At 37.5% G+C, this 22,687-nt stretch overlaps 2 pseudogenes; both read right to left on the reverse strand.

Moving 5' to 3' along the window:
* Positions 1-4,391: 4,391 nt before the first annotated feature.
* On the reverse strand, positions 4,392-6,915 carry LOC148998673 (stearoyl-[acyl-carrier-protein] 9-desaturase 6, chloroplastic pseudogene; annotated as a pseudogene).
* A 12,438-nt stretch (positions 6,916-19,353) lies between these two features.
* Positions 19,354-22,193, reverse strand: LOC148998674 (stearoyl-[acyl-carrier-protein] 9-desaturase 6, chloroplastic pseudogene; annotated as a pseudogene).
* Between the last annotated feature and the right edge of the window lie 494 nt (positions 22,194-22,687).

Raw genomic sequence — 22,687 nt, forward strand, 5'->3', positions numbered from 1 at the left:
ATGCAAGGTTGGTCGAGTGGTAAAAGATCCATACTTCTCAGTGGGGAGGTCTTGAGTTCGACTTTTGCAGACGGCATTACATTTCTACTATTAAAAAAGCACCAGTACTCAAAAAAAAAAAAAAAAAAAAAAAAAAAAAAGAAGAAGAAGAAGAGAGAGAGAAAGGAGAGACATGAGAGGATAAATAGGGATTTATGAGTTAGTTTCTAATTAAGAATGACATTCTGAATTTCTAATAAGATTTAAAAAAACAATTCCTTTAACCCACGTTTATAGAAAGAGAAGAGAATAAATAGGAACAAAAGATGTGAGAGAGAAGAAAGGGGAGAATAAATAGGCAATGAGGGGTTAGTTTTTAACTAGGGATGACAATTAAACCTATTATTTTACCTTTAAAAATTGTTCTCAATATTGAGGGGGGCCAAATAGTGACATTTCACATGTGAGAAGAGAAAAAAAACTGAAAAAATAAACAAAATTAATATTAAAAGTGAAAAACTAATGAAATTATAAGAAAAAGTTAAAAATCTGGGTGGGGGGGGCATGGCCCCCCTCGGCCCCTTAGTGGGTCCGCCCCTGCATACCGCTAGCCTCATTCTCAAAAGAATGAAGTCAAGCGACTAGAATAGGAGATGTTGACCACGGGGTTAATATGGCCTGCTATGAGTCCCTATTCCAGTCTAGTACTAGTAGCTAGTGTGAAAGAAAGTTGGGGTTGGATGTTTTGTGTGGATTATCGGCCTTAAATGAACTCACAATTCCTGACATGTTTCTTATTCCAGTGATCGACAAGTTGCTGACTAGCTAGGATTAAGAGTGTCAATCGGTACAGTTTCGATACGGTACCCACTTTGAATACCAAAAACCAGAACCGTACCGTACTGATTTATATGGTAAAGTACGGTTTCGGCATTCGCAAAAACGGTTCGATACGGTTTCGGTATTAAATCGGTACGGAAAAACGGTTTAAACATGGTTTCTAGTGGGATACACTTTTGGTACAAACAAACCCATGCCACTTTTGTTATTACTTCATTAATATCCTAATGAAGATGTGACTAGATAATCGATAGAATTTGATATTAACAAACACTAAGCAAGTAAATCTAATTAATAGAGACAAAACAAGTAAATCTAAGAAAAGGAGTGAAGGACGAAACAAAAAATTGAAATAGGGAATTATGGATAGCGTAAAGGTAAAGTGTTTTCATTGTAAAATTGCATTTATATCTCTAAATTTGGTATGGTACCAATTCGGTACGGTTTCGGTATATACTGACGGTATGAGTATCTGAAACCGGAACTGTACCGAAGAAATTCGATTTCGATGCACGATCTTGTACCTAATTTTGAAAGGTGTGGTACTATGCGGTTTGGTGCTGTTAAATGATTTCGGTACGCAATTGACACCCTTAGCTAGGATGAGCCACGGTGTTCACCAAAGTTGATTTAAGGTCAGGCTAGCATCAGGTTAGGATGACAGAAGGTGATGGGGAGAAGACAACTTTTCACACACATAATGGGCACTATGAGTTCCTTGTGATGCCATTCAAACTTTCGAATGCACTAGCCACGTTTCAATCACTTATGAATGAGGTACTTCGAGATCACCTCTGAGAACTTATTTGGTGTTTTTTGACGACATTGTAGTGTATAGCAGGTCCATGGAGGAGCATGTGGGTCATTTATGATCGACCTTTGTATTGTTGATGGAACATAGCTTGGCAATAAATTTGATGACGTGCTCGTTTGTAGAGGAGACATTGAAGTTCTTGGGGGCACATAATCTGTAAAGAGGGAGTGGCAACAAACTCACAAAATATCAAGTGTATAGTTGAGTGACCCCAACCGCAAAATCTAAAAGCCCTATGAGGAGTTTTGGTCTATTGTGTGGAAATGCTGAAAATTTAGTACATATTGAGTCATTAGCTAATCTCATTATTCTAACAGTAGGAGTGCAGTTGATATATAATTTGAGACATAAAGTGTGTAAACAAGGAGCAAAAAAACAAACTACAGAATCTCTATGGCTCCATTACCTAAATTCCCACTTATTTATTCATTAATAAAATATTTAAAAATCCAATGGTGTCAGTGCACGTGAATACAACAAAATTGCATTAACTGCATAGAAGATTTTGATAAAAATAAAAATAAAAAAATAAAAAAATATAAAAAAAGTTGAAGAATGGAAGTTACTTTTGGGTTGTGTGTTTTGGGTGACGTGAATACAACAAAATTGCATTAAATGCGTAGAAGATTTTGAGAGAAAAAAACAACAAAGTTGAAGAACGAAAGTTACTTTTGGGTTGCGTGTGGTGTGACCAATCATATTACTTTGTTTTTTTCAAGGTGGTTGCAGACTTGCAGGAATGAAGGCTGAAGTCATATGGGCAATGGTGGTTTTGAGTCTGCGTTTTCAGCCTCTGGTGATGAACCGACGGAATCGGTGAAGCTTAGTAGGAAATCAGGATGAAAGAAATAGAAGCATTTGAAGTGGTGGAGGTCATTGGACGAAGAAAAGATTCCAAAGAAGGGTAAGAGCCGAAGGCCGCGAGAGTGGTGGCTTGAGGAGTTCTGCAGAAAACTTGCTAAGAAGAAGAAGAAGAAGAAAAAGGGTTAAATCTAGAAGTGGTAGTAGTGTTGGAGAAAGTTGGTGGTTGAAAGCTGAGGATTCATCTGTTTATTTTCTCCTTTCAATGATGCTTTTTTCTTGCAACTCCACCTTCCTCTTCGTATCCTTTTTTTCCTACAACCTAGCCCCAACCCATCCTCTGAGTTTTAGATCTAGTGATGAAGTTTGCTGAAGTCTAGACTCCTTTTGCGAATTAAGATCACACACACACTCACACAATATATACATTACTCTCTAACGCTATTATTCCCAAACCTTTTACTCTCTAACGCTAATCTAGAACTCAATATTTTCTTTTTGTTGAATTCCTTTAGTGCCTCACATACCCTTCACCGAATCAGCGGCCATAAATTCAACTTGGATAAGATTTTCCCTCACTCACAAGTGGAAGGTGAAAAAAAGTCCTCTAAAGTAATCAATTAGCAATGTCAGAGCTTTAAGAGGGCTTCGTTACAACATTTTTCGACTTCTTATGACCAGAAAAAAAAATAATGGGAAAATTTTTAGCGTTATCCACTGAGTTGCCCTCTAAAATTAATGCCACCTCCTTAGTTATCCAATTTAGTAATCAAACCCCTATAGCGTAAAATATAGAAAAAAATACCCTTTGTTGTTAGGGAACCATAGTTAACTGCTAATGTAAGCAAAATAAATTCTTAAAAAAGACAAAAATAACCTTGAAAGAAAAACCGGTGCTCTACTTGTTTTTCATCTACCTCTACCAACCATGACTTCTTCCTTTCCAAATCACAAAATCTTGACAAAGTTTGGGAGATATGCATCATGAATAATGCTTTAAAACTTAAGATGTGGGGGTAATAATGGAAATGGATAAATAACTGGAACTAAAGGTGTTAGTATTAGGGGGTTTGACCCATAAACTGAATAACACAATGGGTGGCATTAATATTAGGGGGGTAACTCAGGGGGTGGCATTGACGGTTTTCCAAAAATAAAAGCATATAAATGAGCAGACGGAGTTAAATTAGGGATGGGAGGCCATGGCAACCCCCCACCCCTCCCCCACTGAATTTTTGAAAATTCCTCTTTTTGTTACTAATTTTTTAATTTCCCCCATTCTTTCTAACGTGTCTGAAATATCAACACTTCTCCGCCTCCTAATTTTTTGAAATTTCCCCTATTCACTTCCCAAAATTTGAAATTTCCCCTCTTAACGCTTTTTCCATGCATGAAATATAAGTACTTGGACTCCAGTTTGAAGAATATTTTTAACGATAAAGATAATGGGTAGAGAATTCGTTGTGTATTGTGTTAAATATTGGTATCTGACCCCTTTCGATGTTAAATTCTGACTCCACCCCTAGATATATACCGTTTAGATGCATGATGTAGCAACAAAAAAGAAGAAAAGGGAGACAAATTGAGGGTGGGGGTTGTTTGGATTATAATAAAAGATACAAGCTGCCATACACTGTTTGGATACATAATATACCAATATTAGTTTAGGACACAATGGCACCCCACCTTTTATTTCTCAACTCTTAATTGGGAACTTAATTGTTCGAATATTTTTTTAAGAAGAAAAAACATTGTTCTCACTTCTCACACTAATTTAAATTGGATTTTTGTCCCCACAATTTCTTCTTGTCAATTTTCATCAATTTCTCCCTAGAAAGCCAACCCGTGGAAATTGCCACATGAGAATTGAGGTGATAAAAATTAATCAAAATTAACTTGTGATTTTTATTATCTTATTATGTTGGACTATTATTATTATTATAATATTTAAAAAGCACTACACAGTGACTTCCTTGTTGAAGATCCAGCTAAAGGGTAGGGTTTGTGGCTTCATCTTCTGGGCCCATTCTTCAGCCCATTCTTGTAGTTTTCGAATCTTACGAGGCAACCCACAAACCAAATCCTGGGCTTTCTGGGCTTCACTGTTGAGACCCACAACCTTCTCCAGCTTCCATCTCCCAATCAAGAATTCCAATATGTCAAAGTAATCTGCAATGGTGTAGACAGGGGCGGACCCACTAAGGGGCCAAGGGGGGCCATGGCCCCCCTCCCGGATTTTTAGAATTTTTTCATAATTGCCTTAATTTTTTTCGTTTTTTAATATTAATATCTTTTATTTTTCCAGTTTTTTCTCTCCTTACATGTGAAATTTCATTATTCCCCCCCCCCCCCAATATTAAGAACAGATTTGAATGGTAAAATAATGGGTATCAATGTCATCCCTATCTAAAAACTAACTCCTCAATCCCTATTTATTCTCCCCTCTTTTTTCTCTCACATGTTTTCTTCCTATTTATTCTCTCCTCTTTCTATAAACATGGGTTAAAGGAAATTTCTGAAAAAAAAACTCTTATTAGATATTTAAAATGTCATTTCTGTTTAGAAACTCCTCAATCCCTATTTATTCTCTCATATCTCAACTCTCCTCTCTCCTCTTTTCTTCCTATTTATTCTCTTCCGTTTTTTTTTTTTCATATTTATTCTTCCCTTTCTATAAGCGTGGGTTAAGGAATATTTGGGAAAAAATCTTCTCCACAATTGGGTACTCTTTCTATTTCTCAATTTATTTAGGGTAAATATCACTTACCTCCCCTCTTAGCTGGACAAATAGCACTTACAACCCCTCTTAGATGGATAATATCACTTACCTCCCCTCTTACCTAGCAAATATATCAAACACCTCCCCTCTGATTCATTTTGTTACACACAAAGGTAGACGTAATGTATGGTGGATAAATGTTAGGAGAACACATACATCTTCGAGACTCAAAATCTCAGTCCCACGATGGTAGTGCATGGGTTTTAATGTCATACCATACAAAATAGATCTTACTAAAATGTTGGGTCCTCGATAGTTATAGTTAGTGTGGCTAGCTTGTGCTGTCCAACATTGCATGGTAAATTTTAATTTCGATTATTTAAATAAACATGTGGAGATTTCATCTACTTGAGTGAAAAGAAGAAAAAAAATCGAACTAACTCGAATTGTTGGACCGAACAAACCAAACCAAATGGAATTGTTAATCTAACGCATCTCTTCTTCTCCATTGAACCTCAGTACTCTTCTTCTTCTCTATCAAACAGTCCCACGATCTTTTGTCACAACATCGCAAAAACTCTAATTTCACGACACTGAGTACTAGCACAACCACACCAATAGGTGATACCATCGACGCCATAGATGGATCAGTTTGAAAACAATTGATAGGGTAGACAGATTGAAGATGAATCAGATGGAGAATAAATAAATGAGAAAGAGGGACGGAAAAGAGAAGAGAAAGCAGTGGAGAGGGGAGAAAAGTTAGGCATGCATGGTTCAAGGCATAAGCTTGTCTTCACCTAAAGAGAAAGATTGTTGGGAAACCCTTAGATACGAAAGCAAGTGATCAGAGAGAATGAAGGGAGAAATGAGAGAGAAGTCACCTTGGGGATTAAAAGAGATGGAATCTCTGCTGGTTAAAACATCAATATTTATCAGAAATACATGATGCAGTCCCAACACTAAGCAGCACCAGCTAGGACACAACATTTAGTAAGATCCATTTGATTTTACCTAATGCAAGCATATCATTAGCTTCAGAGCTTTTGGTGTATTAGTCAAGTAGTACTTAATATGTCTCCACAGAAAAATGCCAACCCTAGCTTTTTAATATGAAAAATTAATAGCTCACCATGCCAGAGATGATAAGGTTTTGTATGGTGCGTTCGACCATATGCATGTTGACACGTCCAGACAAGTATAAATACTTGTTGAGAAGATCTCCATGCCGGTTCTCTTCAGCCGTCCAGGATCGAATCCAAACAGACCAACCATCGGGGCTGGTTCCAGTTGGATCTTTGATCCCTTTGAATCTATTGAGGAAAGATGTGTATGAAGGCAAAGCTTTTTCTGTGATTAGATCGCCCACTAATACCCCCAAGTACTCATCAGGCAATCCTGCTGTTCTCTCACGCAAGCTCAGAAGTTGCTCCATAAATTCATCCGATGGAAGGGATGAATCTGGCAGGAAATCTTGTGGCTGCCAACTTTTCTCCACTGGTTTTAACAGCGGCAAGATATTTTCTCCCACCCACCAACAAAGTGATCTGAGAAGCTCCACCTTCTCTGGTGGTACAGTGGGGATGTTGGTGATCGGCTGAAATGCAGCAGCCACCACAGCAGGGACTGGTGATCGTCGTCCCTGTAAGCTACGGGTGGCGGTTGCTGATGATGTCTGGGATTCCAGAGGATAATGTGTGAGAGCAGGACTACATTTTCTAGGGAAGGAGAGCGGGTGGCTCAAGACGTAGGATAACTGCATACTGATTTGAGCTGATGAAGTTCTCCTTATGCATGCACTGGGGTGGGATGGGATGATTCTCTATTTATAAGAGTTCTAGGAAACGTGTACAAGCATCGGCATTAGAAATAAAGCCAAGGGCATGCATTGATACGTCCCTCCTTCCAAAGGGCACTCATTGGATTACATTAAAATAATGCTTTGGCTAGTATGATACAATACTCGATACGAGTTGATATGTATACCTCTTAAAATTAATAGACCTATATGATACTCCATATCAATTCTTTAAGCCTTGCTCAAAGGAATGGGAAGATTTTCTATTTATAAGAGTTCTAGGAAATGAGTACAAGTGTTGGTCATAGAAATAAAGCCAATGCCAGTGCATTGATATGCCTCTCTTTTTTTTTTTTTTAATTGGACGTATTGAATTACACTAAAATGCATTGGCCAGTATTATACAATACTCGATACTAGATGATACATCTCTTGAAATCACTAAACCTATATGGTACTCATAATAATACTTTAAACCTTACTCAAAAAGCTTTCATTACAATGGGATGTCCCTTATCTAAATTTTTATGCATGCTGTTAAAAGTAGTTATCATGGATTTAACATAAAGCAGCACCTTATGGGTTGGTTGATGTTTCCATTAGTAGGAATGAGAAACGTTTACTTTCCAATCATAATTGAAACAGAAACATTTCCTTTCAATATATAGAGGTTGGTTTCAACTTTTCTAATGCAAATTTCTAGAAAAGAAAACTTTTCTCATGCCAATTTAATCATTTGGTGGATCATTAGTTAGGTGGAGTTTGATAACATTAAAATTGTTTTTGTGTTCCTCAAGCAAAAGCATTTGGTGGGTCATTCCCTTGAACTGGTACCAATCTACTTTGAATTTTAAAGAACTTGTGGAAAACATCTTTGTCGGTTGCATTATAATGGAGGCCTTAGAGCACTTACACCCCCCCCCCCCCCAATTTATGTTAGAAAAATACAGGGATTCCAAAATTGGATTTTCATTGGACACATAAGTCCAATTTGTCACTGAAAACCATTAAATTAAACAGTTTATTTTCTTTCAATTCCAAAAATATCCCTATAACAAACAGTGATTTAACGATTTTTAGTGACATATTGGACTAATGTATGCAATGAAATCAAATTTTGGGGGGGGGGGGGGGTTGTGTTTTTCAAACATAAAGTGAGTGTCAGTGCTTTAAAGCCTCTATTTTGGGGTTCCAGTGCAATTTGCTCTTATAATTGTGTTATGGGGTTGAAACAATACAAAGCACCTTACGTGCAAAAAATTATTTACCCACTGATAGACGATAGCCTTCATTCTGTTAAATAATTTAAATTTTAAAATTGAACGACCCTAATGACCTTAAGGGGTTATGACCCATTTGCCCTTCTATACCTAATATTTAGGTGGGTGAAGACCCATCTTCTTCCTACACCTTGCCAAAAACCGTCTAGCGCTACATCCCTTTGGATGCTGGCCATCACTGAGTACCTTTGCCAGAACATACGTATGATTGGGAAAAACCGCCTTGAACTCCATTGCTGCCCATCATTGATTTATTGAACCTCTAATTGAAAATAAAAATAAAAAATAAAATACTTAACATTATATATGTTTTAATTTTAGAAGCTAACTAGATTTTGCTCAGTCGATCATGACCGTGATGTCTATGACCAACCCTGCTGTTCTTCTAAACTCACTTAGAGAATCTGTGTTGAAACAGAAGTTCTGGTGAAGAGTTTTCCATTTGAATGCATGACTGATGACTCCACTACCAATACCTTTTGTTTCTCTATTCATTTGTTTTTGGAAGTCCATTGGTTGATATCATTTTCTTTTTTGTTCCTGAAAATGAATCCAGACATAATTATTTTACGTTGTCTTTTATTTATGTTGTATAGTTTTAGTTCCACATCTAGTAAAAGTGGGAGTTGTTATCCCACATCAAAAAGAAGTGGGAGTTTGTTGAAAATTTTAGTCTCAGTTTGAGTAGATGTAGGAGAAGGTAGGATGGGGAGAGGCTATAAAAGGATGCCTCCCCCTCCACATGTAATTCATCCCAAAATCTTCCCTCTTGTATATTTCTTTATTTATAGTGAAGTTTTCTCTCTTGCCTGTGGTTTTTTACCTTTAAGGGTTTTCCACGTAAATTCTTGTGTTCTTCTTTTCTCTTATTTGATGATTGTTCTATTCGGTGGGTTTTTCATAACCCAACGGTGGTATCAGAGCAAGGTTTTGTTTTCATCCTACGGAGGTGCTGCAGAAATTTTTTGAAGTCATTATTCACGTGTTTGTTTTCTTTTCGGATATCCTGGAAAGGTATATTGGGTGATTAAGTGCATGTCTAGGAAAATTTTGTCTAAGGAGTCTGGTATTTAAGCGGACTGGTTGTGTCCCTCCAGTCTTTCCTGGAAATTTTCCTGGTGTACTTTGGTTCAATAATATACCAGTTGGAAGTAACCTGAGGAGATACTTATCACGTGAAATAGTGGGAGTTATTCTGTAGTCAACAACAGTTTGTGATAGAATCAATGGCATCAAGGATCGACATTAGCAAGTTTGACGACACAAAATTCTCCTTATGAAAGATGAAGACGAAGGCATTATTGATAAAGGATAACTGCCTGGAAGCATCAATAATCGGCCGACGGAGATCACAGATAACGAAAAGTGGAACATAATAGATGCAATGGCCCTTTCCAATTTGCATCTGGCATTATCTGATGATATTTTAGCGGGTATAGAAGAGAAGAAAACTGCTAAGGAGGTTTGGGATCATCTCATCAAATTGTATGAAGCCAAGTCACTTCACAACAAAATTTTCTTAAAGAGAAATTTGTATACCTCATGGATGTCAGAATCTACATCAGTTACAGAACACATACATACTCTGACTTCGTTATGTTTTCAACTTTTAACGTTGGGACACAATGTTACGCCACAGGAACATGCTGAAATTTTATTTCAAAGTCTTCGAAATTCATATGACCAAGTCATCATCAGTTTAACCAGTAATATCCTCTCTAATTATCTGTTATTTGATGATGTTGCTGCTGCAATTCTTGAAGAAGAAAATAGACGAAAAAGTAGGGAAGATAGATAGGCAAGCTCACAACAAGCAGAAGCTTTGTCTATGACGTGAGGAAGGTCAATGGAACGTGATTCCAGTGGGAGTCACAATCAAGGGAGATCAAAATCCAGGGGCAAGAAGAATTTCAAGTGGTATAATTGTGGCAGAAGGGGACACTTAAAAAATGAGTGTCGATTAAAAAATGGTGTAGATAAGGCAGAAACATCTCAAGGGTGCGTTACTGAAGAAGATATTCTTTATAGCGAAGCAGCAACAGTATCCAAGGATAGATTGGAGTTCACTGATGCTTGGATCTTGGATTCTGGAGCAACATGGCACATGACCTCTCGCAGAGATTGGTTTCAAACTTATGAACCTATCTCTACAGGGTCTGTGTACATGGGAAATGATCATGCCTTGGAGATTGCTGGAATTGGCACCATAAAATTGAATATGTATGATGATATGATATGCATTATTCAAAAGGTGCGGCATGTGAAGGGCCTAAAGAAGAATCTATTGTCTTTGGGACAATTAGATGAAATTGGGTTCAAGACCCACATGCATCCAAAATGGAATGATGAGGATCATCAAAGGAGCGCTAGTGGTAATGAAGGTTGAAAGGGGCGCTGCAAATTTGTACAAATTAATGGTAGAAACGTGTCTGGAGGCAGAAGCATCAGTTGCATCAACTGGTACTGTGGAAGAGATGACAAAAGTGTGGCATAAAAAATTGGGCCACATATCAGAGCAAGGGTTGATGGTTCTCGCCAAACGGAAATTACTCCCAGGCCTCACAAAGGTTTCATTACCCTTTTGTGAGCATTGTGTTACAAGTACGCAACATAGATTAAAGTTCAATGCATCTACTTCCAGGAGTAAAAGTATTATGGATTTAGTTCATTCTGATGTTTGGCAAGTACCTGTTAAATCTCTCGGAGGAGCAAGGTACTTTGTATCTTTTATTATGATTATTCCAGAAGGTGTTGGGTGTTTCCTATCAAGAAGAAGTCAGATGTATTTTTAGTTTTCAAAACATTTAAAGCGCAAATTGAACGAGAAACTGAGAAGAAAATCAAGTGCCTCAAGACAGACAATGGCGGAGAATATACAGGGGATGACTTCGTTGAGTTTTGTAATCAAGAAGGCATCAAGAGACAATTCACGGTGGCTTACACTCCTCAACAGAATGGAGCAGCGGAGCGGATGAATAGAACTCTACTCGAAAGAACGAGAGCCATGCTAAGAACTGCAAGTATGGCTAAGTACTTTTGGGCAGAAGCCGTAAACGCTGCCTGCTATGTGATTAATCGATCACCATCAAGATCGATTGATTTGAAGACACCGATGGAGATGTGGATTGGCAAGCCAATTGATTATTCACAGCTACACACATTTGGGAGTCCTGTGTACTTGATGTATTATTCCCAAGAAATTTTGAAATTGGATCCAAAATCCAAAAAGTACAGATTCTTGGGATATGCTGATGGAGTCAAGGGGTATCGACTGTGGGATCCCACTGCCCACAAGGTCGTCATCAGCAAAGATGTCATTTTTGTAGAAAATAAGCTGTAGAATGAAGATGTGAGTAGCACTTCAATAGAAATTCCGGAGACTACAACAGTTCAGGAGGAAGAGAAGTCCAATCTAGGAAATTCTTCTAAAGCAGAATCAAAAAACGAGGAACAAGTACCAGTTGAGTCTACAACTGTAGAAGTTCGAAGGTCAACTCGTGAAAGACATACAAAAACCTGGCAGTCTAATTATATTATGGAGAGCAATGTTGCATACTGTCTTCTAACAGAAGATGGAGAGTCATCAACATTCAAAGAAGCGATTGATAGCTCAGACCGTCACTTTGGATGGCAACTATGCAAGAAGAACTAGAAGCTCTTCATAAGAATAAGACGTGGGAGCTTGTACTTTTATCGCACGGAAGGAAGCCCATTGGCAACAAATGGGTTTACAAGATGAAACAAAACAATGATGATCAAGTAAAGCGGTATCGTGCAAGATTGGTGATCAAAGGATATGCTCAGAAAGAAGGTGTCGATTTTAAAGAAATCTTTTCTCCAGTGGTTCGACTTACTACTATCCGGATGGTTCTGGCATTTTGTGCTACGTTTGATCTATATTTTGAGCAGTTAGATGTAAAAACTGCATTTCTTCATGGAGATCTTGAAGAAGAAATCTATATGCTCCAACTAGAAGGTTTTGAAGAACCAGAAAAGAAGAACTTGGTTTGCAGGTTGAACAAATCTCTATACGGCTTAAAACATGCGCCAAGATGTTGGTATAAGAGATTTGATTCCTTCATATTGAGCCTTGGATACAACAAACTTGCTTTAGACCCTTGTGCGTATTACAAGAGTTTTGGTGTTGATGATTTCATCATTTTACTATTGTATATTGATAATATGTTGGTGTCAGGCCCCAACAAAGATCGGCTCATAGAATTAAAGGCTTAGTTGGCTAGGGAATTTGAAATGAAGGGCTTGGGACCCGCAAACAAGATTCTAGGGATGCAAATTCACTGAGACAGAAATAATAGGAAGATTTGGCTATCTCAGAAGAATTATTTAAAGAAAATCTTGCGCCGCTTCAATATGCAAGACTGTAAGCCAGTTTCTATCCCGCCTCCTGTTAATTTCAAGTTATCCTCAAGTATGTGTCCTAGCAATGAAGCAGACATAATGGAGATGTCTTGAGTACCGTATGCATCAGCAGTGGGGAGTCTGATGTTCGCTATGATATGTACAAGACCAGACATTGCACATGCAGTGGGAGTGGTTAGTCATCACATGGCGAATCCAGGATGAGAGCATTGGATTACTGTGAAGAGGATCCTAAGATATGTTAATGGAACTTCGGATGCTGCTCTATGTTATGGAGGATCTGAATTTACTGTCAGAGGATATGTTGATTCTGATTTTGCAGGTGATCTTGATAAAAAGAGATCCACTTCTAGCTATGTGTTTACAATTGTAGGAGGAGCTGTGAGCTGGGTATCAAAACTACAAATAGTTGTAGCACTTTCTACAACAAAAGCTGAGTATATGGCAGCTACACAAAAGAAGCAATTTGGATAAGAAGATTCATGGAAGAACTTGGGTACAAACACGAGAAGATTCTCTTGTATTGTAACAGTCAGAGTGCCTTGCACATTGCAAGGAATCCAGCTTTTCAATCCAAGACAAAACACATAGAAGTACAATATCATTTTGTTCGTGAAGTGGTGGAAGACGGAAGGGTGGATATGTAGAAAATCCACACAAAAGAGAATATAGCAGATGCATTGACAAAGGCAATCAACACTGACAAGTTCATTTGGTACAGATCCTTGTATGGCTTTGAGAGACGTAGACAACATGGTGGTGGCAAGATAGAAAATGGTGTGGAGATTAATTAGTTCTCAATCAAATCTCCGAGTGGGAGATTGTTGTATAGTCTTTGTCCCACATCTAGTAGAAGTGGGAGTTGTTATCCCACATTGAAAAGAAGTGGGAGTTTGTTGAGAGTTTTAGTCCCAGTTCGAGTAGATGTGGGAGAAGGTAGGATGGGGAGAGGCTATAAAAGGATGCCTCCCCCCTCCACATGTAATTCATCCCAAAATCTTCCCTCTTGTATATTTCTTTATCTATAGTGGAGTTTTTCTCTTGCGTGTGGTTTTTTCCCTTTAAGGGTTTTCCACGTAAATTCTTTTGTTCTTCTTTTCTCTTGTTTGCTGATTGTTCTATTCGGTGGGTTTTTCATAACCCAACAATTTCCTGATGTTGATGGAAACTAAAGCACTTCCAACTCAACTACTAATTAAAGACTCTACTGATATGAAATAGTAAGTTCAGTGATATAATTGAACACTTCCATATGGTTAGGAGATGACATATTACGATTAATTAAATATGATTGGCACTTCTAACCAAAAAACGCATGTTATTATTGTATGGGACTAATAGATATTGTTTTATAAACAATAATCATTAATTGTTAAAAAGTATATGAAATATGATAAAATTTTAAAATCGCCAAATCTGACAATTTAAATCTTGCATATCATTATCAAGATTGGGATCTTCATTGTAGACATGGGAGATCAAATGAAATAAAGTAGATTAACCTTTGGGGGTTGATCAGAGTTGGCAAAATTAAAATCAATGCCTCATAGTATGATGGCAAGAGTTCAAATTCTTTGACAAGGGCCGAGGCCTTGCCTTAATTTAAATTATATATAAAAGCTACCCCCTAAGAATATAGTGGAAGTGTGCATAAGATGACCTAGCTGCATTAATTAGTTTGGTTCAAAGATCATATCCCTTGTCATTCCCTTACCCTCTAGGGAGCCCTGAATCCTTCCGTTCCTATCCAATCATTTTTCATTAGCCATCATATCCCTGTTAACCCTAACTACACTTTTTGCTAGAATGATTCAGAGGATCTTGACCACCTATTTTCCTCTTGACCTCTTGCCCACTCCCTCTATCTGGCCCCTTCCCTCATGGGTTTTGAAGTGTTTTTTTGGTTACTATCTGTAATCATGTTGATGGAATGGTCTTTCGTGCTACTATCTATCACTTGTGGTGGGAAAGGAACCTTAAGAGATAGATTTCTAAATCTAGATCTATGGACAGGATTTGGAAAGCTTGTTCTAATGTTTCAACCAGGCTCCAGCTCATCTTCCATCCCTTGGTTGTTGATATCCCAAGGAACAAGCTCATTGTCGTTACCTGAGGTTAGAGCTCGCTCTACCCTCCAATTTTCTTCTTAAAGACTGGTTGCTCTCCTTCCTCCCCCTTCTTTCCCCTTTGTACATTTTTCTCTCCCCTTTGGGGTTTTGTTAATTTAGTTTATTCATCCAAAAAAATCCATATTATTAAATTTCAGCTAAATAATTTTTTATTTATTTTCCTTTTTGATTTCTTATTTATTTATTTTTATTATTTGAAGTCAATAATTCCCTTATTAGAAGGAATTGGATCCTCTACCCTCACACTCACTCCACTACATAGTTAAAAGGAAGGCCTATGAGCTCTAAAAAGGTGCACTAGAGGTGGACCAGTCCTAAAAGTGTGCAGTAAAGGCATGTGAGGGTAGTACGACCCTTTACCTGCAAGGGTAGAGGATTTGGACTCTAGTAATTCAGCATTTGGGTTTTCCTTTATCATGATTTAGCTAGAATCTTTATTAATAATCATATCCTACTATCATACTATCATATTTCATATCATATTATTATTATTACTATTATAAAAGCATGAACTAGAGAAGGATGGCTACATTTTCTTTCTTAAAATACCCTCAATGTCATTCCAATTGGATAGGCTTAATATGTTTGTAATTAAAGTTTCCTTATAAAATTACTATTGCCTCCCTTCACTTCTAAAGGTGTTAAAAGGTCATTAAGTTTAGAAATGTAATGTCGATTTTGCCCTTCATATATTTACTAATGCCACCTTGTACTATAGCTTAATTATTATCTTATCCACTGTACTTTTTACGTTACTTACCCAAACTCAGACTTTGCTCAAAATTACTAATATGCCCCCTGTAATTAAGTTTTGTTAGTTAATTGATGACGTGACATCTTTCTATTTTTTAACCTTAATATTTCTTACACCATTAAGCAATCTTAGCCTATGAGATAAGGCGTAGTCAATATTCTTTTAAGCTCTTAAATGATATAATATTAGTTTTTAACCCCCCCAATCCAAGAAAAGGAAAAATAGACACTGCACCTTCCTCCTTTTTGTTTTTTTCAGCACTGAGGGGGGGGGTGGCTTTTTTTTTTCTAAAAAAAAAACCCAATTTTAAATAAAACAAAATAAAATGGTTTTTTTTTCCTAAATAACAAAAAAACCCAAAATTTTTTTTTGTTTAAAAAAAAAAAAAAAATTAATATTAAATGGGGTGTGTCTCTTCCCTTGCGAGTTTCCCCATACAAAAAAAAAAAATATAAAACCTTAAAAAAAATTTAATATTAAAAAAAAAAAAAAAATAAGAGGGCCTTTGTAATTATTCATAATAATTAATATTAATTAATACCACTATCTCCTTCTAACTCATCCCCTCAATATTAGAAAATGAAATGATCCTCAAACTAAAATTAAGTACGTACAATTATTTTTTTTAATTTTTTTATTTACCAAAAAGAAAAACCATAAGTTTTATTTCTCTACTCCATCCACCATACTTACCAAACCCCACATCATTGAGATCCTTGTTGAAAAGTCGACAAAGAAAATACAATAGCAAAAGCAAGGCAGAGTCTAGAATCTGGTTTCTTTGCTTTAGGTGGGCATGCCAAGAAATAAATCTTATAGATTGCCCTTCTTCCTCTTTATGGTTATTGCTATTTTTAATTTTTGTTGTACCCTTTTTTTTTTCTCTTTAAGAGCTAGAAAACAAGGGCGCTTTGATTGCCTAAGCTGTGACGTATTTAAAGAATTCAACTTGTTTAATCACATTATCTCATGCATTGAAGGGAATACCAACATTACATCGCATCTCTCTCTCCGTCTCAACTGCACTTTTAATCATTTGCGTTGAATTTCAAATTCAAAGATACGAACAGGTGCATTTGCACGTATATTTTTACTAGTTTAGTTAAAAATTCCCATTCCTTATCTTGATCATCCCATTCTCCATGATATAAATACCACCCTTGTAACCCAAACCCCCCCCCCCCCCCGGGAAAAAAAAATCAAATTATATCGGTTTGTTTTCTTGCTCACTGTTAAATAGTTGCACACTAGTTCTTCATGATTATTTTGTGGTAAATCTTCTTTGTATTGGTTTCAAGATAAACTCTCGAAGACGAGTAGGCTGTCCTCTTACTTGGGTTGAAGACCTTCTAGATGAATCTGGTAGATGGAATACTACCCTCATTCGTAACCTCTTCACCCCCGGGAAATGCGCTCTATTCTTAAGATCCGCCCTGAGCGGGTAAGAGGTTATGATTTGCAGCTACGGGGCCTTCTGGTAATGGTTGTTATTCTGTTAAATCTTTGTATCAATTACTATACTAGGAAAGAAAGTTAAAAAAAAAGATTCATTTATTTTTTAAAAAAAAATTTATGTATATAATACGCAAGATTTGAAGCCACAATCTCTTCATTAAGAAGCATGGATCTTAAAAACCGATCATCCCTATATTGGCATGAGATTTATTATTACTAGCTATCACATTTATTTTTTTCATAATGATAAGATAAAATTTATTCACAATACCAAGCACAATTTCACCCCAGATGAACTATCATACAGTTTTGTAAGGAATGGTCCTTTGGAAAACATACTTATGTGCTGCTCTTACTCTTACTCATGCCTACAAAACAAATGTCAGACATGGGCTGACTCAGTGGTTGGGAAGCCACCTCTGATGATTAAATCAATAAGAGCACCTCCAAAGAATTTTGGCAAGCCCGAGAGCTACTTGGAGGGAAATGATTCAAAAATTACATTTTCTTTGTGTTATGCTTTGATTCATATAGGGTTTACCTCTCATTGCCAACAGTTGGATCAATTCACAAGTCCCATTTGTAGCCATGCGATCATACGGTTTCCTCCCTCAGTTTCCATATGGGGCATGATTGCCTATATTAAACTTGGCAGGATCACGTTTCTTCCTATAGCTGTTGAGTTCCTTTGTGATCAAGGCACCTTTGGGTTTACTTCTGGAACCGGTCCCAACCCGGGCTATTGTACCAACCGTGATTCGACCCAGTTGGCTACTATTTTTTACTTATCACCAAAGAAAAAAATTCATTATTTTTGTAATAGGCAAAAAGAATTTTATATATATGGCAAATGAGGATATTACATATGCCATTTGCATGGTTTGAAGCCACAATCTCTTCATTAAGAAGCATGGATCTTAAGACCAATCAAATCCTACATTGACATGAGATTCATTATTACTAGCTATCACAATTACTTTTTCATGATGATAAGATAAAATTTTCTCACGATACCAAGCACAATTTCACCCTCAGATGAACTATCATACAACTTTTCAAGGAATGGCCCTTTCAGTTTCAAGTTTGAAAGTTTGGCCTCTTTACACTCAATGGATAACAAACTTATGTGCTACTTTTGCTCGCAATGAATAAGATTGCTAGGTAACTTTTCAAGGACGATGCATTTTTCCTCCCCACACTTGCCTCATAGAAACCTCCTCCCATGATTGAAAATTTCATCTAGGACTCAGGTAGCCTTCTTGTTCAGGTTGTTTACAAGCCGACCCATCTGAAACCTCCAAAGCAAGAAATAAACTAAACCAAAACCAACCAAAGCCCACAACCAAACGGTCCCTTCAGTGTTCTTCAACCTAGGCCACTCCATTTCTTCTATGCTAAACTCTTCTACAACCATATTCCCAGCCATACCCTTGTCAAACTTACCATATACAACATAAGCCCTATCATCCTCTCTCAGTGTAATGGTAGTTGGAAACCTTTCCCCATCAAGGGCAATTTTGTCTTATACCTCAGCCTCTCCCCAGCCATCCTCGCTTTTGAGCAACCATGCCGTCATCTGCGAGACAATCACCACAGCGATGCCGTCATTCCCACCCATCAGGTCCTTCTCAATATTCACCGCCGAGATGCGTGTCGTTGACGGTGAAATATCAACACTTCTCCGCCTCCCAATTTTTTGAAATTCCCCCTATTCACTTCCCAAAATTTGAAATTTCCCCTCTAACACCTTTTCCATGCATGAAATATAAGTTTTTGGACTCCTATTTGAAGAAAAAATTTTACGAGAAAGATAATGGGTAGAAAATTTGTTGTGTCTTGTGTGAAACATTGGTATCTAACCCCTTTCGATGTTAAATCTTGACTCCACCTCTAGATACATACCATTTAGATGCATGATTACCCAAAAAGAAGAAGAAAAGGGAGACAAATTGAGGGGAGGGGGTTGTTTGTATAATAATAAAAGATACAAGCTATACATTGTTTGGATACATAATATACCAATATTAGTTTAGAACACAATGCCACTCACCATTTATTTCTCAACTATTAATTGGGAGCTTAATTGTTTGAATATTTTTTTAAGAAGAAAAAACATTGTTCTCACTTCTCACACTAATTTAAATTGGATTCATGTCGCCACAATTTCTTCTTGTCAATTTTCATCAATTTCTCTCTAGAAAGCCACCCCATGGAAATTGACACATGAGAAAATTGAGGTGATAAAAATTAATCAAAATTAACATGTGATTTTTATTATCTTATCATGCTGGATTATTATTATTATAATATTTAAAAAACACTACACAGTGACTTCTTTATTGAAGATCCAGCTAAAGCATAGGGTTTGTGGCTTCGTCTTCTAGGTAATAATATTTAAAAATCACTACACAGTGACTTCTTTGTTGAAGATCCAACTAAAGCGTAGGGTTTGTGGCTTCATCTTCGGGCTCGTTCTTCAGCCCATTCTTGTAGTTTTCGAATCTTACGAGGCAACCCACAAACCAAATCCTGGGCTTTCTGGCCTTCACCGTTGAGACCCACAACCTTCTCCAGCTTCCATCTCCCAATCAAGAACTCTAATATGTCCAAGTAATCGGCAATGGTGTAAACACCAAGCTTCTGTGTGACAATGGAGAAATGGTTGAAGATATTCGAGTTTTCACCATCGAACATCAAGTAGGCCGGCATCGTAATGTTTGGACCCAAAGTATCAGCAATTGCTAGCATGGCATCTGTGGGGTCTACCTCTAATAGCTTCTCCATCATCCGTTGATACCCTTTTTCATGTCGCTTCTCGTCAGCTGCAATGGTACCACAGATAGTGGCTAACACAGGATCACCGCTTTGCTTTGCCAACAAAGCTGTTTTGCCATGTGTTATGAATGTTGCCCGTTCTTGAAATGAAGTGTACGTGATTCCCATGTACGGAGTGATTTTTAATATTGGGCTCGTCATTAGACACCAAAAGAGCAAATAAAATGTCAAAGATACACAGATGCATTCATGAGTGGTGAAAATTTCAGAATCTAGATGTTTAGTATGTGCTCTTTTCATACTTTTACTACATATTAGAAGGGTTCTATTGATACTCACTCGGAGTCTCACCTCTGATTTATTGTGTTAGCACTCAAAGGTAGACGTAATGTATGGTGGATAAATGTCAGGAAAACACATACATCTTCAAGACTCAAAATCTCAGTCCCACGATGGTAGTGCATGGGTTTTAATGTCATACCATACAAAATAGATATTACTAAAATGTTGGGTCCTCGATAGTTAGTTAATGTGGCTTGTGCTGTCCAACATTGCATGGTAAATTTTAATTTCCCGATTATTTAAATAAACATGTGGAGATTTCATCTTTTACTTGGGTGAAGAAAAAGAAAGAAAGGAAGAAGATAGAAATCGAACAAACTCGGTCCGTGTCATGATGCAGTCCCAAAACTACACTAAGCAGCACCAGCTAGGACACAACATTTAGTAAGATCCATTTGATTTTACCTAATGCATGCATATCATTAGCTTTAGAGCTTTTGATGTATTAGTCAAAAGTACCTAACATGTATTCACGTAAAAATGCCAGCCAACCCTAGCTTTTTAATATGAAGAATCAATAGCTCACCGTGCCAGCGGTGATAAGGTTTTGTATGGTGCGTTCGACCATATGCATGTTGACTCGTCCAGACAAGTATAAATACTTGTTGAGAAGATCTCCATGCCGGTTCTCTTCAGCCGTCCAAGATCGAATCCAAACAGACCAACCATCGGGGCTGTTTCCAGTTGGATCTTTGATCCCTTCGAATCTATTGAGGAAAGATGTGTATGATGGCAAGCTTCTTCTGTGATTAGATCACCCACTAATACCACCAAGTACTCATCAGGCAATCCTGTTGTTCTCTCCACGCAAGCCCAAAACTTGCTCCGTAAATTCATCTGATGGAAGGGTTGAGTCTGGCAAGAAATCGTGTGGTTGCCAACTTTTCTCCGCTGGTTTTAACAGCGGCAAGACATTCCCTTCTCCCACCCACCCACTAAGTGATTTGAGGAGCTCCACCTTCTCCGGTGGTACAGTGGGGATGTTTGCGATCGGCTGAACTGCAGCAGCCACCACAGCAGGGACTGGTGATCGTCGTCCCCATAATCTACTGGTGGCAGTTGCTGACGAAGTCTGGGATCCCAGAGGATAATGTGTGAGAGCAGGACTGCATTTTCTGGAAATGAAAGCTGGCTCAAGGCATATGACAACTGCATATTGATTTGAGCAGATGAAGTTTTCTTCTATGAAAAGGGGATGCGAGGGATTCTCTATTTAATTATGAGAGTTTTTATAGTAGAATTTCTCTGATCATTCATATTTCATATTTAAAAGTTTTACCTTAATTTGATTCCTACCCAAAAGTCAACTATTATCTCTTTCTATCCGAAATTGCTTTTGTGCTGTGGCAGTGCCGTGTGGCCTACGGTCCAAGATTGAAACTTCAATCGGGTAGCCAATGTCATTGTGTTTTTATCCTTTTTCACTTGCTTATTGTTTTTGTAAAGTATTACACAGACTAGAGAAATTATTACAATTACTATCACCCAAAGCTCTTTTTGCTTTATCACCAGTATAGAGATTTTGCAATTCATTCTTTGACCTCCTCGTATCTTAAATCCTAGCTCCTCTCGTGGAGTTGATCGTCAATCTCATTTCAGGGTAAATATGATCTTCTTTGATACGTAATAATTAGAGTAGCTTTTATCTTTCTCACACGCCATAGCTGGGGTTAACAGGTTTGATTAGTAAAATCACAGGGTCCCATCCCGTATACTTGTTCTCAGTCACATTCCTGAGTCTTTCTTCTTAATTTTCAGCCACGGGCAGTTCGATCGATTTCATCTCACTGTGCTTTTTTTATAAGAATAAAAATAAATTTAGGCAATGGACAAACCAAGTTTGCCATTTAAGGTACACAACAAGAAGCTGGATTTAAACCACTTTTTGTTTAAACCAAATGAGTTTGTGGGTTGGTGTATGGCAAATGTTTTTATCAAGGAAGGCAAAATCGTGATATTTCACCGTTAAGTGCGATCTAGTTCCCAACTTGCAATCCACATTGTCACTGGCAGGTTAAGTGCCCCTTGGGGAAGGCTAGACCTCATGGATCTTGAAAAATAATCTTCGATAGACCCATCCATTGCCATGAGCAAGGCATATTTGACAGCTAGTGTTTCTGTTACCATTGCCAGTTGATCACTACAACCTCAGAAAATATGTTGTTGTTCAAAGAGTTGAGCTGAGCATAGACCAGATCTATGAGCTGAAATAACATGTTAGAACTTAGAACGATATGTTCAACTGCGATTTGGGCTTCTTGACAATAGCAACAATATATTCAAAATGATGCTGCACCATTTTAATTCCTCTCAAAACATCATCATGTGAAGACAATCTATTGTGATCGAAGAATCTTTCATGTGAAAATGATAACAAAGGTAATGGTAGTATTTGAATGATTGCCTCTTCCAAATCCAGTGGCCACCTTTGTTAAATGTGCTAGCTTTTGTTCCAAGTTCTTGTATATTGATTGATGAAGTAGGCATGCAATTGTACATCGATGGTGCTTGGAGGTTAATGGAAAAGGTGGTTGTAGCACTGTCTTTCCAAGTATCCAACCACACGGATTGGTAGATAGACTATCACCTACCAAATTGAATAAACCTTATTTCATACAATT

Source organism: Hakea prostrata, unplaced genomic scaffold (genome assembly GCF_041222555.1).
Source record: "Hakea prostrata isolate BN-2017 unplaced genomic scaffold, UWA_Hpros_2 contig_191, whole genome shotgun sequence".
NCBI classification, from domain to species: domain Eukaryota; kingdom Viridiplantae; phylum Streptophyta; class Magnoliopsida; order Proteales; family Proteaceae; genus Hakea; species Hakea prostrata.